This window comes from Sciurus carolinensis, chromosome 14 (assembly GCF_902686445.1).
Source record: "Sciurus carolinensis chromosome 14, mSciCar1.2, whole genome shotgun sequence".
Lineage (NCBI taxonomy): Eukaryota > Metazoa > Chordata > Mammalia > Rodentia > Sciuridae > Sciurus > Sciurus carolinensis.
In genome coordinates, this window is record NC_062226.1 from 53,352,274 (window position 1) to 53,371,366 (window position 19,093).

The following is a 19,093-nucleotide window of genomic DNA, read 5'->3' on the forward strand; positions in this document are numbered from 1 at the left end:
AACAGGGGATATCGCAATACCAGAACTTCAACTATACTACAAAGCAATAGTAACAAAAACAGCATGGTATTGGCACCAAAATAGACAGGTAGATCAACAGTACAGAATAGAGGACATGAACACAAACCCAAATAAGTACAATTTTCTCATACTAGACAAAGGGGCCAAAAATATGCAATGCAGAAAAGATAGTCTCTTCAATAAATGGTGCTGGGAAAACTGGAAATCCATATGCAACAGAATGAAATTAAACCCCTATCTCTCACCCTGCACAAAACTCAACTCAAAATGGATCAAGGACCTCGAAATCAGACCAGAGACCCTACAGATTATAGAAGAAAAAGTAGGTCCAAATCTTCAACATGTCGGCTTAGGATCAGACTTCCTTAACAGGACTCCCATAGCACAAGAAATAAAAGCAAGAATCGACAATTGGGATAGATTCAAACTAAAAAGCTTTCTCTCAGCAAAGGAAACTCTTAGTAATGTGAAGAGAGAGCCTACAGAGTGGGAGAAAATCTTTGCCACTCATACTTCAGATAGAACACTAATTTCCAGAATATATAAAGAACTCAAAAAACTCTACACCAAGAATACAAATAACCCAATCAACAAATGGGCTAAGGAAATGAACAGACACTTCACAGAAGATCTACAGGCAATTAACAAACATATGAAAAAATGTTCACCATCTTTAGTAATAAGAGAAATGCAAATCAAAACTACACTAAGATTTCATCTCACCCCAATCAGAATGGCGATTATCAAGAATACAAGCAACAATAGGTGTTGGAGAGGATGTGGGGAGAAAGGTACACTCATACATTGCTGGTGGGGCTGCAAATTAATACAGCCACTCTGGAAAGCCGTATGGAGATTCCTCAGAAAGCTTGGAATGGAACCACCATTTGACCCAGCTATCCCACTCCTTGATCTATACCCAAAGGACTTAAAATCAGCATACTACAGAGATACAGCCACAACAATGTTCATAGGTGGAACCAACCTAGATGCCCCTCAATTGATGAATGGGTAAAGAAATGGTGGTATATATATATATATATATATATATATATATATATATATAATGGAATATTACTCAGCCCTAAAGAATGATAAAATTATAGCATTTGCAGGCAAATGGATGAAATTGGAGAATATCATGCTAAGTGAGATAAGCCAATCTCAAAAAACCAAAGGATGAATGGTCTCGCTGATAAGTGGATGATGACACATAATGGGGGGTGGGAGGGGTTAAAAGGGTTAGGGTTAGGGAGGGTGGCAAGAATGGAGGAAGGAAGGACTGTATAGAGGGAAAAGAGGGGTGGGAGGGAAAAAAATAACAGAATGAATCAAACAACATTACCCTATGTAAATTTATGATTACACAAATGGTATGCCTTTACTCCATGTATAAACAGAGAAACAACATGTATCCCATTTGTTTACAATAAAAAAAAAAAGGTATTCCCTTTTCACACTTTAACATTCCTGAAATTGGGATATATCTTCCATTCTAAGACACCACATAATTTTTTGCTATTACATAAATAATATTTCTTCTTTTAAGTTGTATATTCAGTTGGCGAATATGAATTCCATTTTCTTGGCATGAACTGATTTTATATCCAGTAATCTTGCTGAACTCAATTAATTATAGTAATTTGTTTTGAGAGTCTGTGCAGACAAGCCTGGTGTCTAGAACTAATGATGGTTTTGTTTCTTCATTTCTAATACTTTTAATTTTCATTTCCTTCTTAATGTGCTGGTTAGGCCTTTGAGTACAACATCAAATACAAGCAATGACAGAAAGCACAAATGCCTTCTGATAAAAAAAAATGCTTCTAACTTCCACCATCTAGTATGATGGCTGTTTCAGGTTCTGATAGATACCTTATAGCAGAATTTAAAAACCCTCTGCTATTCCCAGTTTGCTAGGAGAACTTTCATCATAAACAGGTTATTAATTTTATCAAAAGATTTTCTGGGGCTGGGAATTTAGGCTGTTGGTAAAATGCTTGCCTAGTGTGCATGAGGCCCTGGTTTCATCCTCTGCATTTAAAAAAAAATTCTTTGCATTTTTTTATTATGGTAAAACACATGAGATCCACCTTCTTAATAAAATATTGTTTATAGTATAATATATACAGTTTTACTTAAAATTTAAGTCCCTTTTTTTTCACTGCTTTTGTAGCCAATCCTAAGTTTTGATATGTTTTCAATTTCATTTGCTGCAATGTATTTTTAAATTTTCTTTATGACTTTCTCTTTAACCCACTGGTTGTTTAAGAATGTTCTGGTTTTTTTTTTTTTAATATATTTTGGAATTTTCTGTTTTCCTTCTGTTATTGATTTCTAACTTCATTCCTTTGTCATCAGAAATGATACTCGTATGACTTCAATCTTCCTGAATTTCAGATTTGCTTTGTGGTCTAACACAATCTATTCTAGAAAATGTTTCATATGCACTTGAGAAGAATGTACATTCTGCTATTGTTGGATGGAGTATTCTCTATCTCTCTTATGTCCAATTAGTTCAGAGTTTTGTTTACATCCTCTATTTCCTTATTAATCTTGTATAGTTGTTCTACCTATTACTGAAAGTGGGATATTCAATTCTATTACTGTGTTATCTATCTCCCTTCAATTCTAAGTTTGTTTCATTTATTGAAGAGCTCTGAAATTATATGCATAAATATTTTAACTTTTTTCTTCTTGGTGAATGGATTATTCTTTCAGATGAATGTCACTTCTTCTGGAACAAAAAGAATAAAACAGGTGTCATATGGTCATCCCTGCTCTCTTTTTAGCATCACATCTTTTTCCATCTGTTGACTTTTAGTCAGCATGTCCTTAAATCTAAAGTGAGTCGCTTATAGAGAGCACAAAGCTGAATCTAATTTCACTGCATTCAGCTATTCTATGCCTTTTGATTAAGGAGTTTAACCCATTTCCATTGAAAGTAATAATTGACAGTGAAGAACTTTACTATTACCATTTTGTTAATTTTTTTGTCTTGTCTTTTGTCCCTCTTTTCCTTTGTTGCTGTCTTCCATCCTGTTTTATTGATTTTTTTTGTTTTGACATGCTTTGATGGTTTTTCATTTTCTTTTGCATACCTTTTATATTTTCTTTGTGATTACCTTGATGCTTACATAAAATATCTTGTAGTTATAACAATCTATTTTAAGCTGGTAACAACTTAATTTCAATCACATACAAGAAACTCTATACTTTTACTTCTCCCTACACACATTTTGTTTGTTACAAATTTTACATTTTATAAAATTAGTAAAAATGAAAGATGTTACACGTTTTCATATTGTGCATCCATTAACATACTTTCATAGCTATAATTTATTTTTTCAACTTCTGTATCAATTAAAAATTATCATGTTCCATCATTACACTTTTCTATTTCCAGAATTTCTCTCTGTATTTGCTTTTACCAGCAAGTTTTATTCTTTGATGGGCTCTTGTGTTATTGGTTAGCATCTTTTTGTTTCAACTTGAAGGACTCAATTTAGCATTTCTTTTAAGATTGGTCTGGGGGTCTGCTTTTGCTATCTGGGGAAACCTTTCTTTTTCATTTTTGAAGGACAGTTTTGCCAGAGAGGGTATTCTTAGTTGGTGTAAGTTTTTAATTGTATACTTACATGTACAATTGAGTGATTTTTAGCATATTTATAGAGCTGTGCAATTATAACTCTGGACTAAGTGAAGAACACTTTCATTACCACTGAAAAAGTTCTCATGCCTATTTAAAGACATTTGTTTCATACCCCTGACCTTTGCCAACCACCAAATCTAACTTCTGTTTATTTTGTCTTTTTCTTGACATTTCATATAAAATGAATCATATTATTTGTAGTGTTCTGTGACTGGATTCTTGCACGTGCATATTTTGGAGCCTCATTCATGTTGCAACTTATGTCTGTTTTTCATTCCTTTTTATTCTTGGAATGACAACCCACTGTATGGATACACTACACTTTTTCTCTCCATTCAACAGTTGATGGACCTTTAGATTGTTTCCACTGGTAGGCTATTAAGAATAATGCTTCTGTGAACATTCATGTATGAACTTTTGTGTGCACTTATATTTTCAGTTCTCTTGAGCAAATATCTGAGACTGGAATTGCTGAATCATATGTGTTATCTTTTGATGAACAGCAAACTGTTTTCCAAAATAGATATATCCTTTTACATTCTTACCAGAAGTGTTTAAGGTTTGAATTTCTCTAGACTGTTTCAACATTTGTTAATATTTTGTCAATTTATTAGTCTCTATCCAGTCTTTGGTTTCATTGATCATGTCCATTGCACTTTTACTTTCTATAAAATCAACTTCTGCTCTAACAGTTCTATTTTCTTTGGGTGTCTTAATCAGTTTGGGCTGCTATAACAAATTACCAAAGACTGGTGGTGTAACCAGCAAACGTTTATTTCTAATAGATCTGGATGCTGGAAGACCAAGATTAAGGCACCAACAGATCCACTGTTCAGTGAAGACACTTCCTGGCTTGTGGATGGCTGTCTTATTGAATCCTCACATAGCAGAGAGTAGAGGAGGATGCCATGTCTTCTTCTCTTTTTATAAAGACATTAATACCATCTAGGGGACCCCATCCTCATAAATTATACGTCTCTCTAAATTTGTATCAGATGTTAACTTTAAAATTAGTTTCTAACTTAATTTATGTTAGGCAATATTGGTTTTTTTGATACCAGTTCTTTGAAATTGGTAGAAAGTTGTTTTGTGGCCTAATTATGTGAACATTTTTGATAAATATTTAGAGAAAGACTCTTATTGGCCTATTCAAACAATGTATTCCCTTAAACATGTTATCTTCATTTTAAAAGTACCAATATTATCAATATTTGCATTATTCATTTTGAAACCAAGTGATTTAAGTATTTAAATTTGCAGGCTCTTTGTTCTACTATATTTTTAGCAAGGCTCCTCAAGCTAATATTAAATATCTAATATTTAATTATTTCCTTTAATTTCTCTTTCTTTCTGTTATTCAGTTCCTCTCATAGACTCATTCTGATCAGCAACATTTGACATAATTGATCATTCCTTTCTTGACAAGGCTTCTTAGGTTCTCCATTCTTTTCATTTTTCTTTTACTTTTTTACTACATTGGTCTTTCCTTTTCTGGTCCTTTCTCATCTTTCTAACCTCAAAATGTGGGAGTGGCCAAAACTCAGACTTGGACAACTCTTTCTCTTTTTTATTTATCTTCACTTTCTTGATGATCTCTGTTATGCTTTGGATGTGAGGTGGCCCCTAAAAACTCAGATGGGAAGGTTTGGAGGAGAAATGACTGGGTTATGAGAATCTTAACCCAATTAGTGATTTAATCCCCTGATAGGGATTAACTGAGGGGTAACTGAAGTGGTAGGGTGTGGCTAGAGGAGGTGGAATTGGGGCATGGCTTTGAGGTATATATTTTTATCTGGCAGTGGAGTCTCTCTCTCTCTTTGCTTCCTGATCAACATATAAGCAGCTTCCCTCTTCTGTCATGTTGTTCCTGTGTCATCTGGAGTCCTGAGGAATGAAGCCTGCTGTCTATGGATTGAGACCTATGAAACCATGAGCCCTCAAATAAACTTTTGCTTTTCTACAGTTGTGCTAGTAAGATCTTTTAGTCACAGCAATGAAAAAGCTGACTAAAACAATCTCATCCAGTCCCATGTTTTAAAATACCATCCAAATATTCATGACTCCAAAATGCATACATCTAGCCCAGTCCTCTCTCCTAAATTTTAAACTCAAATATTCTACTACTTACTGGATATCACCACTTCAATGACAAATTATCACTTGGCTACAATAGTAAGCTGTCACTGATTTATCCCCAAGGAATTTACATTTATTTTTCTTTCCTTTTCCAAGTTCTATTGTACACTTATAAGGATATCTGTCATGTTTTACCCAACTTTATTCATATTTTCTACTGTTAATATTTAACATGTTATATTGTCACAAGTATAATACTTCTAATATTAACTTTCTAGACATTTTAATTAGAAACCTGGAAAATATCTTAAATATCTCCCTTTGCTTTACCTTCCCATATACTATTTGCCATCAAACTTTGATTTATACCACTGTCAAATCTCTTGTGCTGTTTAAAACTCCTTCTACTTTTATAATACTTTGTAGACCACTTCTTTATCATTTCTTTCACACTGATAATTAAACAATCTTTTATCTAGTTGCTTATATTCAATCTCTGTTTCCTCAAACTTTAATTTCAGTCCTCACTATACACCAGAATCACCTGAGAGCTTTTAAAAACTACCAAGATACAGATAATATTTGGACTTAAATGGTTAATAGTTGGGCCTAGGCACAGGTATCTTTTAAAGCTCCCAGTGAAGAAAATATGTAGCCAGGCCTTAAAACCACAGCTGTACCAGATTATCCATTATTCTAAACAACTGGTTTCTTACCTTGATGTCTTTTCAAGCTTTCCTTCCTTTTAATGGCATTTCTCATGTATACAACTTTAAAAATCATACCAAACATAAAGTTTCAGTCCAAATGACACCTCTTTAAAAATCCTTACTAAAGAATGAGAGCAATAAAAGACTGTTCTCCATCCACTACATGTTTATGATACATTACACACACACACACACACACACACACACACCCCATAATTCCCTTGTACCGTTATATACATGACCAACTCTCATATTAGTATTTCATACAAGGACAAAGATGATATTTAATTCATTACTGAATATCCCATTAACATAGTGCTTTAAATGTGTTATGAAAATTAAATTAAAATGCACTGTAGAAAATATAAACACATCTATTCATGTGCTAAATAATATTCCAGTCACTTAAAACCAAACTCTAAAACATGTTCACAGTTAAACAAAATTCATTAGTAAGAAAAATGTAATTTGTCACTTTCAGGCATGTTGATATTAATAAGACACACCTACATGAAAGTATACTGATGCCAAGAATGAAGGTATTACTGGGACTATATGACTATGTAATATATTGTAACATTATTTCATTAAAAACAGAAAATGACCCTAACCTTAACTGATGATGTTGAGGTTATAGTTTCTTAATATTTTCTGCAGTAAGATCAGAAGTGAATCTGAAAACAGAATATAAGATGCATGATTTTCTACTACATAGTGTTCCAGGTGACAATAATAGCTCTTACAAAGTCTAATATAGGACACAGACATTCTGTTAACAAATATCACTTGGTTCATCTAGAAGATCGGACATAGGAATAAGACAGTCACGTCCAATTCCACATGGATTCTCAGCTCAGATCCTGGATTTTGCACAGTTTACCTTGCGAACATGATCCGAGTGACATTTCACAAATTCCTGGATAAATGTTGCTACACTCTGCCAGGAGAGAGACAGGCTATGTCATGCACAGATCAATAATCGCACTGTGTTTCATCAGCCTCGAAATCAAAAGTGCTTCATCTGGCAAAAGCCACGGCCCTAGAGAATCTGACATATATAAACTGAATACCCTTCAAGGAATGCATACTACACAAAATACTGGGGTAAGTTTAAAGAAAACTGTGAAGATTATCAATGAAGAACAATAAGAAAGCAGTTTCCTATTTTGCTATTTCTGGAGGTGTGAACACAAATAACAAAAATGTAAATGAGGCTATTTAAAATTCTGTAATTCCTGACATAAAAAAGGCTACATTACAATTTAATACCTTCAATCTACTGAATAAGAGTTATGTAAAAAAATCAACCAAAACAAATATAAATTTTGGTAACAATCATACATTTAAATATATATTGAAAATTTTATTCAAATTTATAAAATATAACCCTTTTACAATTAAAGGGTTTGCTAAGACTCTTCAGATTTAGTAGTTTATATACCAAATGTTTATATGCTAGATTAACCCAAAAGCCCAAGGCACTTATTGAATGGGTCATGCTCTATTACAATTAATTTTAGAGTATGACACTTGGCAAAATCTTTTATTTGGTGCTTGATTAAACTAATTTAAGATTAATAGGTTTAATTTAATTGGACAAGAGATGAAATAAACTTGAAAATTCAAATCCTTCAAAAGAAACCTCTCATTAAAGATTGCTATTGCCAAAAATGTTTCAGAGAACAAAATATTCTGTTGCAAAATTTAGTTTATCTGATTTAAAGAATAGGGGAATCAAGAGTTCACCAAGGAATCAGAATGATATTTAATCACAAAATAAACAGTAGTGCATATTTACGACATTTAGGTCTAAAGATTATATTTGAATCCTGGGATCATTCAGATTTGCTATACTTAGGACTTCAGGTTGAGGCAGATCAAAGGCTGCTTTGCAGCAATCATCTAGAGTGAAAATCTGGTTTTTCCAGGCTGTTTGTAAGGCATTTCTTCCTTACAAAATATTGTTATACTTCTTCTGGAAACACAAAGCACTGGTGTATTCAGTCATTTATTAATAAAGAGGAAGAGTTTTTTTGGAGACAAAAATAATATTTTTCCTTTAGAAAACATACAGGGCCATAGTGAAAATTAGAATTCAGAAAATTAAAAACCTGTAAGTCCCAGAAAACGAATACAAGTAAGTGAAGTAGGACTTGCAGGATGTGTGTCAAACAAGAAATGATATGCTTTATTTTCCTTTAAAGTTCCAAGTCACTATAGTTACTAACCTTTATATCAAACCCAAACTCACCAACACTTCCATTGCATTATATAATTAACAAAATGATTTTCCATCTTTTGTTGACTTCCTTCATTGGCATCAATACCTTTAATACCTGGCTGTAAATGAAGTCATTCCAGAAGTCAATCTTCATCCATTTATTGAAGTTTAATAAATGATGTTTGAGGACCTTACTGACTAACAGAAGCAAGAGACCTAACAAATGTTCAACTTTGAAACTATTAAAAGAAAACTTGTATAAAAAGGCGGCTTAGAAAAGTAGAAAGATTTTGGAGTTAAGAGTAAGATACATGCAGGTTATAATCCTTGAGCTACCAGTTTACTAGCTGATCCTGGGCAATTTATTTCAATTTTTAAGCCTTAATCCTTTATACCTTATGAGAACAAGATCTTCCTTATAAGGTTATTATAAGAAGTCAATAGAAAAACAGAAACAAAATGCCCAGAAAGTAGGATCAAATAGTCATTCCATAAGTACTATCTGGTGATATTTTTATGGAAGACACAGGGGTTAAGAGCACAAGTTTTAGAATCAGACTGCCTAATCCTGAATGCCAGTTCTGCCACTTATGAGCTGTGTGAGGTTGGGCATGTTATTCTCATGACCTCAGTTTCCCTATTTGCAAAATAGGATCAGATATGGAATCTATCTCATTGAATAAATGTTTGAGTTGATGAATACATATACATGAAGTGTATAGAAAAATATCTGGCATTTAGGTACACAAAAAGCATTGACTAGTATTATTTCTGTTAAGAATATGTAAGATTTGAGCTCCACACAGTGGTGCAGGCCTGTAGTCCCAGAGCCTTGGGAGGCTGAGGCAGGAGAATCATGAGTTCAAAGCCAGCCTCAGCAATTTATGGAGGCCCTAGGCAACTCAGGGAGACTGGGCCTCAAAATAAAATATAAAAAAAGTACTGAGGATATGACTCAGTGGTTAAGTGCCACTTGGTTCAACCTCTGATATAAAAAATTAAAAGAAAAGAAAAAAGAAAAAAAAAAGGAAGAATATGTAAGAGTTGAAAGAATGATGCATTGGCAGAGACTGATAAGAACTTTATGGAACAGGGGATACTCCACTATGATTTTACATGGGTAAATAGAAGATTCTAAGAATAGGTTGGCTGAACAAGTCAATATACTGTCTTGAAAAGTATTTTGGACTTGAAATGCTCATAAAAGGGAACCAATTGTAGGTTCATTAATTTTGTGTTAACATCAACATTTGAGCAAATCCTCATTTGAGCAGTAGGCAATGGGAAGAAATAAATAAGAGAAACAAGCTAGAAGGCATTAGGAATGGAAATCAAAGAGAAAAAAAGAGAATACGGATATAGAATTCAGAGTCAAAAAGAGAAGAAACAAATTTGATTCTGAGGTACTAGTTTGGAAGAAGGCATGGTTTGGGGAAAACTTTCTTAGTTGGGTTTGAAACATGATGAATTTTTGATGATAGAGAATCAAATGAAAATGACTCATATAGTGAAAAAACAAGGCATGGATGGACAGGTAGTCAAGCCCAAAAGAATCTGAAGGCAAGAGAATAGGTATCTTTAAAATTGAGGGGAAAAAATGGGTTTAAGATAGAATTTTGAAGAATATATGCACATATAAAATAAAAAAAGAGCTGTCAGTTAAAATACAGAAAAAGTTCAAAGATATAGGATAACAGGGAGTAAAGTGCATTATTTTACAAATATTAACTTAGATAATACATGTCAAGTTATGGTGAGAGTACTATAGAATATACAAAGACAGATAAAACATAGTTCCTATTTTTAAAGTGTTTCAAGGTTTTTTAAATGTAAAAAGTAAACAGGTTATTACAAGAAAAGAATAGACCATCATTTGAAAAGGAAATACATTTATTTGCTCTTTCTACTCCCCAAACTTAAAGGCAAAGTTACATTCAAATATAAGGGTTTGGAAATAGCAATTGGGTGGTACTGAGATAGGGGATTTGGCCTCCTGGCTGGTAAGGCAGGAAATGTGTCCACACAAAAAAGTCGCCTTTTAACTACGCTCATTACCTCTCATGATCGAAGGTCCACTTCAAGTTCATATTTTACAATACTTCTACTGACTTTTAATGATATCTGAACAGCTATTGTGATTATTATTTTTAAATGATAAAGTTTGAAAAGTATAATTTTTGGAGGGTAAATATTTGCCTGCCCAGTTGAACTACTGGAATGTAAAAGAATTATAAAAACAAATTCATTAAAAGAACAAAGATGGGTGCTGGGGTTGTAGCTCAGTGGTAGAGCACTTGCCTAGCATGTGTGAGGTACTGGATTTGATTCCCAGCATTACATAAAAACTAAATAAACAAAATAAAGGTACTGTGTCATCTACAACTAAAAATACATATATTTAAAAAAATTCCTCTTTGGGATGAAATTCTTGAAAATAAAAAAGAACAAAAGAAAGGAGGTGGGGAGGTAGGTCTGTGGTAGAACTCTAGTCTAGCATGCATGAGACCCTGGGATCAATCCTCAGTACCACCACCAAAATAATAATAATAATAATAATAATCCTCAGCACCACCACCAAAATAATAATAATAATAATAATCCTCAGCACCACCACCAAAATAAAAAAATAATAATAACAATAATAATAAAGAGCAGAAATCAGTAAAATGGATAAGAGGAAAACAAAATGAAAAGTTGGCTCTTGGAAAAAAATCATTAAAATTGATGGCTCTATGACGTCTAAAAAAACAAAAAGGGTGAAGACAAATTACTAATATCAGAAATGAAACATGAAAAAAAAATGAAACAGATCTCACTACATATCCTGAAGCCATTAGAAAAATTATAAAGAAACACTATGACCAATAGAATTTATCTCAGAAAATATGAGGCTAGATTGGCATCAGAAAATTTATTAATATAATTCACTGTAAGTTAATAAAAAAAATCATGATCATCTCAATAGTCTAAAGAATTCTTTAAACTTAATAGAGGGCAACTTCCTTAACTTGATGTTATATAAACAAAATATACAGTAAGCATCACACTTAAAGTTTAACCTTAGAGACTGTAATCAAAAATATAAGTTGCTTTAAAACCCAATATACTTATCTGTGTTTTGGTTTGTCAACTTTGATTATAATATATTTCGTCTGATGAAAGAGCACCCTTTGATGAGGATAAACTAGTAGGTAATTGTCTTAGATTTGAGGAACTGAAAATTTATTTTTGTGATTCTATTCCTAAAAGATAGTTTCACTCAAGGAGATTAGGGGTAGCCACTCAGTGGTAGAGCATGTGATTAGTAATTGTTTCAATGGAAACAGAATTTACACTGATGTATTTCCTTTTATCACATTAAGATATTATTCTACTGTCCTCTGGTTTCTATTATTGCTTATTTTTTTCTGTTTTTAGAGACAGAGTCTTACCATATTGTTCAGGCTGGCCTCAAACTCTTCCTGCCTCAGTCTCCCAAGTAGCTGGGATTACAGATGTTCACTACCACAGTCAGTTTATACTAATTTAGTGTTTAAGACATCAGTTGCCAACCTAGCTCGGTACCATTACAGGTTGGTCGCAGTCAAGAAGCGAGCTAGCAGGTGAGCCAGGCCGCCTACATCGCAGAGGTAGGTGGCGGGCAGCTATCCCACCCAGCCAGCAGGCCAAGGGCAGATATCATAACTGAGCGACCCCGCCTGACCCCTGCACCTAGGTTGGTGCCATCACTGCTTGGTCACAGTCTCGGAGCGAGATGAGGGGCGAGTCAGGCCGCTTGCATTGCGGAGGTAGCAGGCGGGCACCCAACCCGCCTGCCTTGTGAAACCGGGCTGCTGGTAGACAACCCGCCCAACCACCAGGCCAAAGACAGACACCATCACTGAACAACCCTGCCCAACCACCACTTTCACTCCGAGGTTTGTTGCCATCACGGATTTAGCCAGAGGCTTCCTTAAAGGCTGGTGCAGGCATTTTGAATTACTCCTGAGGGCATGACCATCATCATTGGAAGGGCAACTCCCTTCCTGAGACACCTACAGGAGACTAGAGGACCTTTGACAAGACCCAGGAGCCAAGAAGAGGAGGTATTGAGAGACTCAGGACCAACTCAGAGCCACCAGGGAATATACCCCACCTGAAGGTCAACACCCCTAGAAGGCCAGCTTCCTAGTGGAGCACCGCATTATCAAGTTCCTCCAAGACTTCAGGCTACTGAAGGTTAAGAGGTGAGTTACTGGAAATCTACAGAGACAGTATTAGTCAATAGAGGAAATCTGCAATATCCCACAGTTGCACTATTAGAGGAGTAGATACCCGAACGATATGAGAAAACAAGGGAAGAAAATGTCCCAAACAAACCTAGATGGTATAGCAATAAAATCCAATGACAGCATGGCAGAAGAAATGGCAGAAAGGGAGTTCAGAATGTACATAATCAAAATGATCAGAGAAGCAAATGAAGAGATGAAAGAGCAAATGCAGGCATTGAATGATCACACCAATCAACAGTTAAAAGAGCAAATACAGGAAGCAAAAGATCATTTCAATAAAGAGTTAGAGATATTGAAAAAAAACCAAACAGAAATCCTTGAAATGAAGGAAACAATAAACCAAATTAAGAACTCCATAGAAAGCATAACCAATAGGATAGAAGACCTGGAAGACAGAACCTCAGATACTGAAGAAAAAAATTTAATCTTGAAAACAAAGTTGACAGAGAAGACGGTAGGAAATCATGAACAGAATCTATAAGAACTATGGGATATCATGAAAAGGCCAAATTTAAGAATTATCGGGATTGAGGAAGGCTTAGCGAAACAAACCAAAGGAATGAACGATCTATTCAATGAAATAATATCAGAAAATTTCCCAAATCTGAAGAATGAAATGGAAAATCAAATACAAGATGCTTATAGGACTCAAAATGCACAAAATTACAATAGACCCATACCAAGGCACATTATAATGAAAATACCTAATATACAAAATAAAGATAGAATTTTAAATGCTGTGAGAGGAAAGAATCAAATTACATTCAGGGGGAAACCAATATGGATATTATCAGATTTTTCAATCTAGACCCTAAAAGCTAGAAGGGCCTGGAACAACATTTTTCAAGTTCTGAAAGAAAATGGATGCAAACCAAGAATCTTATACCCAGCAAAACTTACCTTCAGATTTGATGACGAAATAAAATCCTTCCATGATAAACAAAAGCTAAAAGAATTTACAAAAAGAAACCTGGAATTACAGAACATTGTCAGCAAAATATTCCATGAGGAAGAGATGAAAAACAATGATGTATATCAGCAAAGGGAGGAACTACCCTAAAGGAACAACCAAATAAAGGAGAAATCAAGTCGTGTCAAAAAAAAAAAAAATGAGCCAAATGACCAGGATACAAATCATATCTCAATAATAACCATGAATATAAAAGGCCTGAACTCATCAATCAAAAGATATAGACTGGCAGACTGGATTAAAAAGAAAGATCTAACAATTTGCTGCCTGCAAGAGACTCATCTCATAGAAAGAGATACTCACAAACTAAGGTGAAAGGATGGGGAAAAACATACCATGCACATAGACACAGCAAAAAAGTCGGAGTATCCATCCTCATATCAGATAATGTAGACTACAAACCAAAGTTAGTCAGAAGGGATAAAGAAGGACATTTCATACTGCTTAAGGGAAGCATAAATCAGCAAGACATAAGAATCATAAATACCTATGCCCCAAACAGTGGCTCATCCATATACATCAAAGAAATCCTTCCCAATGCCAGAAATCAAATAGACCACAACACAATAATACTAGGTGATTTTAACACACCTCTCTCACCACTGACAAATCCTCCAAACAAAAATTGAACAAAGAAACCATGGATCTCAATAACATAATCAATAATTTAGACTTAACAGACATTTATAGAATATACCATCCAACAAAGAGTGAAAACACTTTCTTCTCAGCAGCACATGGACCCTTCTCTAAAATAGACCATATTTTATGCCACAAAGCTACTGTCAGCAAACACAAGAAGATAGAGATAATACCTTGTATTCTATCAGATCATACTGGATTGAAATGAGAAATAAATGACAGAATAAAACAAAGAAACCACTCCAACTCCTGGAGATTAAATACTACGCTATAGTATGATGAATGGATAACAGAAGATATCAGGAAGGAAATTTAAAAATTCTCAGAGGTAAATGAGAACAAAGAAACAACCTATCAAAATCTCTGGGACACTATGAAAGCAGTTCTTAGAGGAAAATTTATTTCATGGAGTGCATTCAATAAAAGAAGAAAAAATCAACAAATAAATGACCTAACACTATGGCTCAAAGCCCTAGGAAAAGAAGAACAGAGCAACACCAAAAAGTAGTAGAAGACAGGAAATAGTTAAAATCAGAGCTGAAATCAACAAAATTGAAACAAAAGAAACAATAGAAAAATTGACAAAATAAATAGTTGGTTCTTCAAAAAAATAAACAAAATTGATAAACCCTTAGCCACACTAACAAAGAGAGAAAACCCAAATTACTAAAATTTGGAAGGAAGAAGAAAATATCACAACAGACACGATTGAAATATGAAACATAATGAGAAGCTATTTTGAAAATCAATACTCCAACAAAATAGAAACTCTCAAAGACATCAACAGGTTTCTAGAGACATATGAATTACCTAAACTGAACAAGGAGGACATACACAATTTAAATAGATCAATTTCAAGTAATGAAATAGAAGAAGTCATCAAAAGCCTACCAACAAAGAAAAGTCCAGGACCAGATGGGTTCTCAGCCGAGTTCTACAAAACCTTTAAAGAAGAGCTCATTCCAATACTCCTCAAAGTATTCCATAAAATAGAAGAGGAGGGAACCCTCCCAAACTCATTCTACGAAGCCAATATCACCCTAATACCTAAACCAGACAGAGACACATCGAGGAAAGAAAATTTCAGACCAATATCCTTAATGAACATTGATGAAAAAATTCTCAACAAAATCTTAGCAAATAGCATACAGAAATATATTGAAAAGATAGTGCACCACAATCAAGTGGGTTTTATCCCAGGGATGCAAGGTTGGTTCAACATCCGGAAATCAATAAATGTAATTCACCATATCAAAAGACTTAAAGTCAAGAATCACATGATTATTTAGATAGATGCAGAAGAAGCATTTGATAAAATACAGTATCCCTTCATGCTCAAAACACTAGAAAAAATAGGGATAGTGGGAACATTCCTTAACATTGTAAAGGCCATCTATGCTAAGCCCATGGCCAATATCATTCTAAATGGTGAAAATCTGAAAGCGTTCCCCCTAAAAACTGGAACAAGGCAGGGATGCCCTCTTTCACCGCTTCTATTCAACATTGTCCTCGAAACACCAGCCAGAGCAATTAGACAGACCAAGGAAATTAAAGGGATAAGAATAGGAAAAGAAGAGCTCAAACTATCCCTATTTGCTGATGACATGATTATATATTTAGAGGAACCAGGAAATTCCACCAGAAAACTTTTAGAACTCATAAGTGAATTCAGTAAAGTAGCGGGATATAAGATCAATGCTCATAAATCCAATGCATTTTTATACATAAGTGATGAATCTTCAGAAAGAGAAGTTAAGAAAACTACCCCATTCACAATAGCCTCAAAAAAATAAAATACTTGGGAATCAATCTAACAAAAGAGGTGAAAGACCTCTACAATGAGAACTACAGAACACTAAAGAAAGAAATTAAAGAAAACCTTAGAAGATGGAAAGATCTCCATGTTCTTGGATAGGAAGAATTAATATTGTCAAAATGGCCATACTACCAAAAGTGCTATACAGATTCAATGCAATTTCAATTAAAATCCCAATGACGTACCTTAAGAAATAGAGCAAGCAATCATGAAATTCATCTGGAAGAATAAGAAATCCAGAATAGCTAAAGCAATCATTATCAGGAAGAGTGAAGCAGGGGGTATCACAATACCAGACCTTCAACTATACTACAAAGCAATAGTAACAAAAACGGCATGGTATTGGCACCAAAATAGACAGGTAGGTCAACAGTACAGAATAGAGGACACAGATACAAACCCAAATAAACACAATTTTCTCATACTAGACAAAGGTGCCAAAATATGCAATGCAGAAAAGATAGCCTCTTCAACAAATGGTGCTGGGAAAACTGGAAATCCATATGCAACAGAATGAAACTAAACCCCTATCTCTCACCCTGCAGAAAAATCAACTCACAATGGATCAAGGACCTTGGAATCAGACTAGAGATCCTGCATCTTATAGAAGAAAAAGTAGGTTCAAATCTTCAATGTGTTGGCTTAGGATCAGACTTCCTTAACAGGACTCCCATACCACAAGAAATAAAAGCAAGAATCAATAATTGGGATACATTCAAACTAAATAGCTTTCTCTCAGCAAAGGAAACTATCAGCAATGAGAATAGAGAGCCTACAGACTGGGAGAAAATCTTTGCCACTCAAACTTCAGATAGAACACTAATTTCCAGAATATATAAAGAACTCAAAAAACTCTACACCAAGAATACAAATAACCCAATCAACAAATGGGCTAAGGATATGAACAGGCACTTCACAGAAGATCTACAAGCAATCAACAAACATATGAAGAAATGTTCACCATCTTTAGTAATATGAGAAATGCAAATCAAAACTACCCTAAGATTTCATCTCACCCCAATTAGAATGGTGATTATCAAGAATACAAGCAACAATATGTGTTGGAGAGGATGTGGGGAAAAAGGTACACTCATACATTGCTGGTGGGGCTGCAAATTAATACAGCCACTCTGGAAAGCAGTATGGAGATTCCTGAGAAAGCTTGGAATGGAACCACCATTTGACCCAGCTATCCCACTCCTTGGCCTATACCCAAAGGACTTAAAATCAGCATACTACAGAGATACAGCCACAACAATGTTCATAGCTGCTCTATTTACAATAGCCAGATTGTGGAACCAACCTAGATGCCCCTCAATTGATGAATGGTTAAAGAAACTGTGGTATATATATATACCATGGAATATTACTCAGCCATAAAGAATAATAAAATTATGGCATTTGCAGGCAAATGGATGCAGTTGGAGAATATCGAGCTAAGTGAGATAAGCCAATCTCAAAAAACCAAAGGATGAATGATCTCACTGATAAGTGGATGATGACACATATAGCGGGTGGGAAGGGGGCAGGAATGGAGGAAGGAGGGACTCTATAGAGGGATAAGAGGGGTGGGAGGGTTGGCAGGGGAGAAGAAAATGACAGAATGAATCAAAAACTATTACCCTAGTTAAGTGTATGATTATACAAATGGTATGCCTCTACTTCATGTACAAAGAAACAATATGTATCCCATTTGTTTACAATAAAAATGAATTAAAAAAAAAGAAATCGGTTATCTTTCCAACTTCTCTTGAAAAAAAAAAAAAAAGCTTTTTTTCTTGATTTTTCTTTCTCATTTGTCAGGATCCCTGATTAATAACAGACTTTTTCCATTTTCCTTCAAGACTTGCAAATACATTTTAGTGTTTTTCATTTATATTTTTCTATGCCATACTCTGCAAAACTTCATTTGTTATCTAATTAATTCTTTCTTTAGTTGTATTTAACTGCAGTCAGTGAATTTTTTTTAACTTTGTCAGTGAATTTCTAATTATACTTATTGTATTATTTCACTTCTTAGAGTTCTGTCCATTTCTTTTCAAATGCACTAGACAACTTTTATAATTTCTTGTGCTTTACAAATATCGTTCTTAGATTAACACACGTTTCTTTGGATTTTTTTCCTCCTTTAAATTGAGAAATTTTCGGTTTTTGTCTTTTGTATTCTGTGAGTTCACTGTACTTCTCCAGGTGAGCACTTACTTCACTTAGTTTATTTTCCAAAGTACTTTATAAAATCTCATGATCATCTCAATAGATTAAGAAAAATTTACTAGAATGTTAGAAATATCTTTATCTTCAAACTAATGACTTAATATGGAATATTAGAAGACAACAATTCTATTTATATAGTGAAAGGCAGAGGGATTGATTTGCGGACATGTAAGGTTTTCATAGTGCATGAAGTGCTTCAATAAAATGCTTTCTAGTTTTCATGAGAAATATGTGTTTGATCTTCAGTCTTTTTAAAGATGAGAAATTTACTACTTAACTCATGACTTCCTTCAGAACTTATAGCAAATAACAGATATAGCTGGGTACAGAACCTAATCTTTTAAGATTAAATAGTGTTTCTGGGATTATTAATTGGTTGCTAAAATCTCAAGAATGGATCAAAAAACACCAAACAACTTTTCAGATAAATAGTACTATTAAACAAGATAGATAATTTTGGTAATTGTTAACAGCTGGAAAGAACAATTTATTATAGGAAATCT

The 19,093-nt window shown here is 34.1% G+C and overlaps 1 protein-coding gene across 7 annotated transcripts in view; it reads right to left on the reverse strand.

Annotated features, from left to right (window-relative positions):
• The window catches only part of Cntln (centlein), a 365,014-nt gene that overhangs the window by 61,630 nt on the left and 284,291 nt on the right, over positions 1-19,093 (reverse strand). The window lies entirely within an intron of this gene.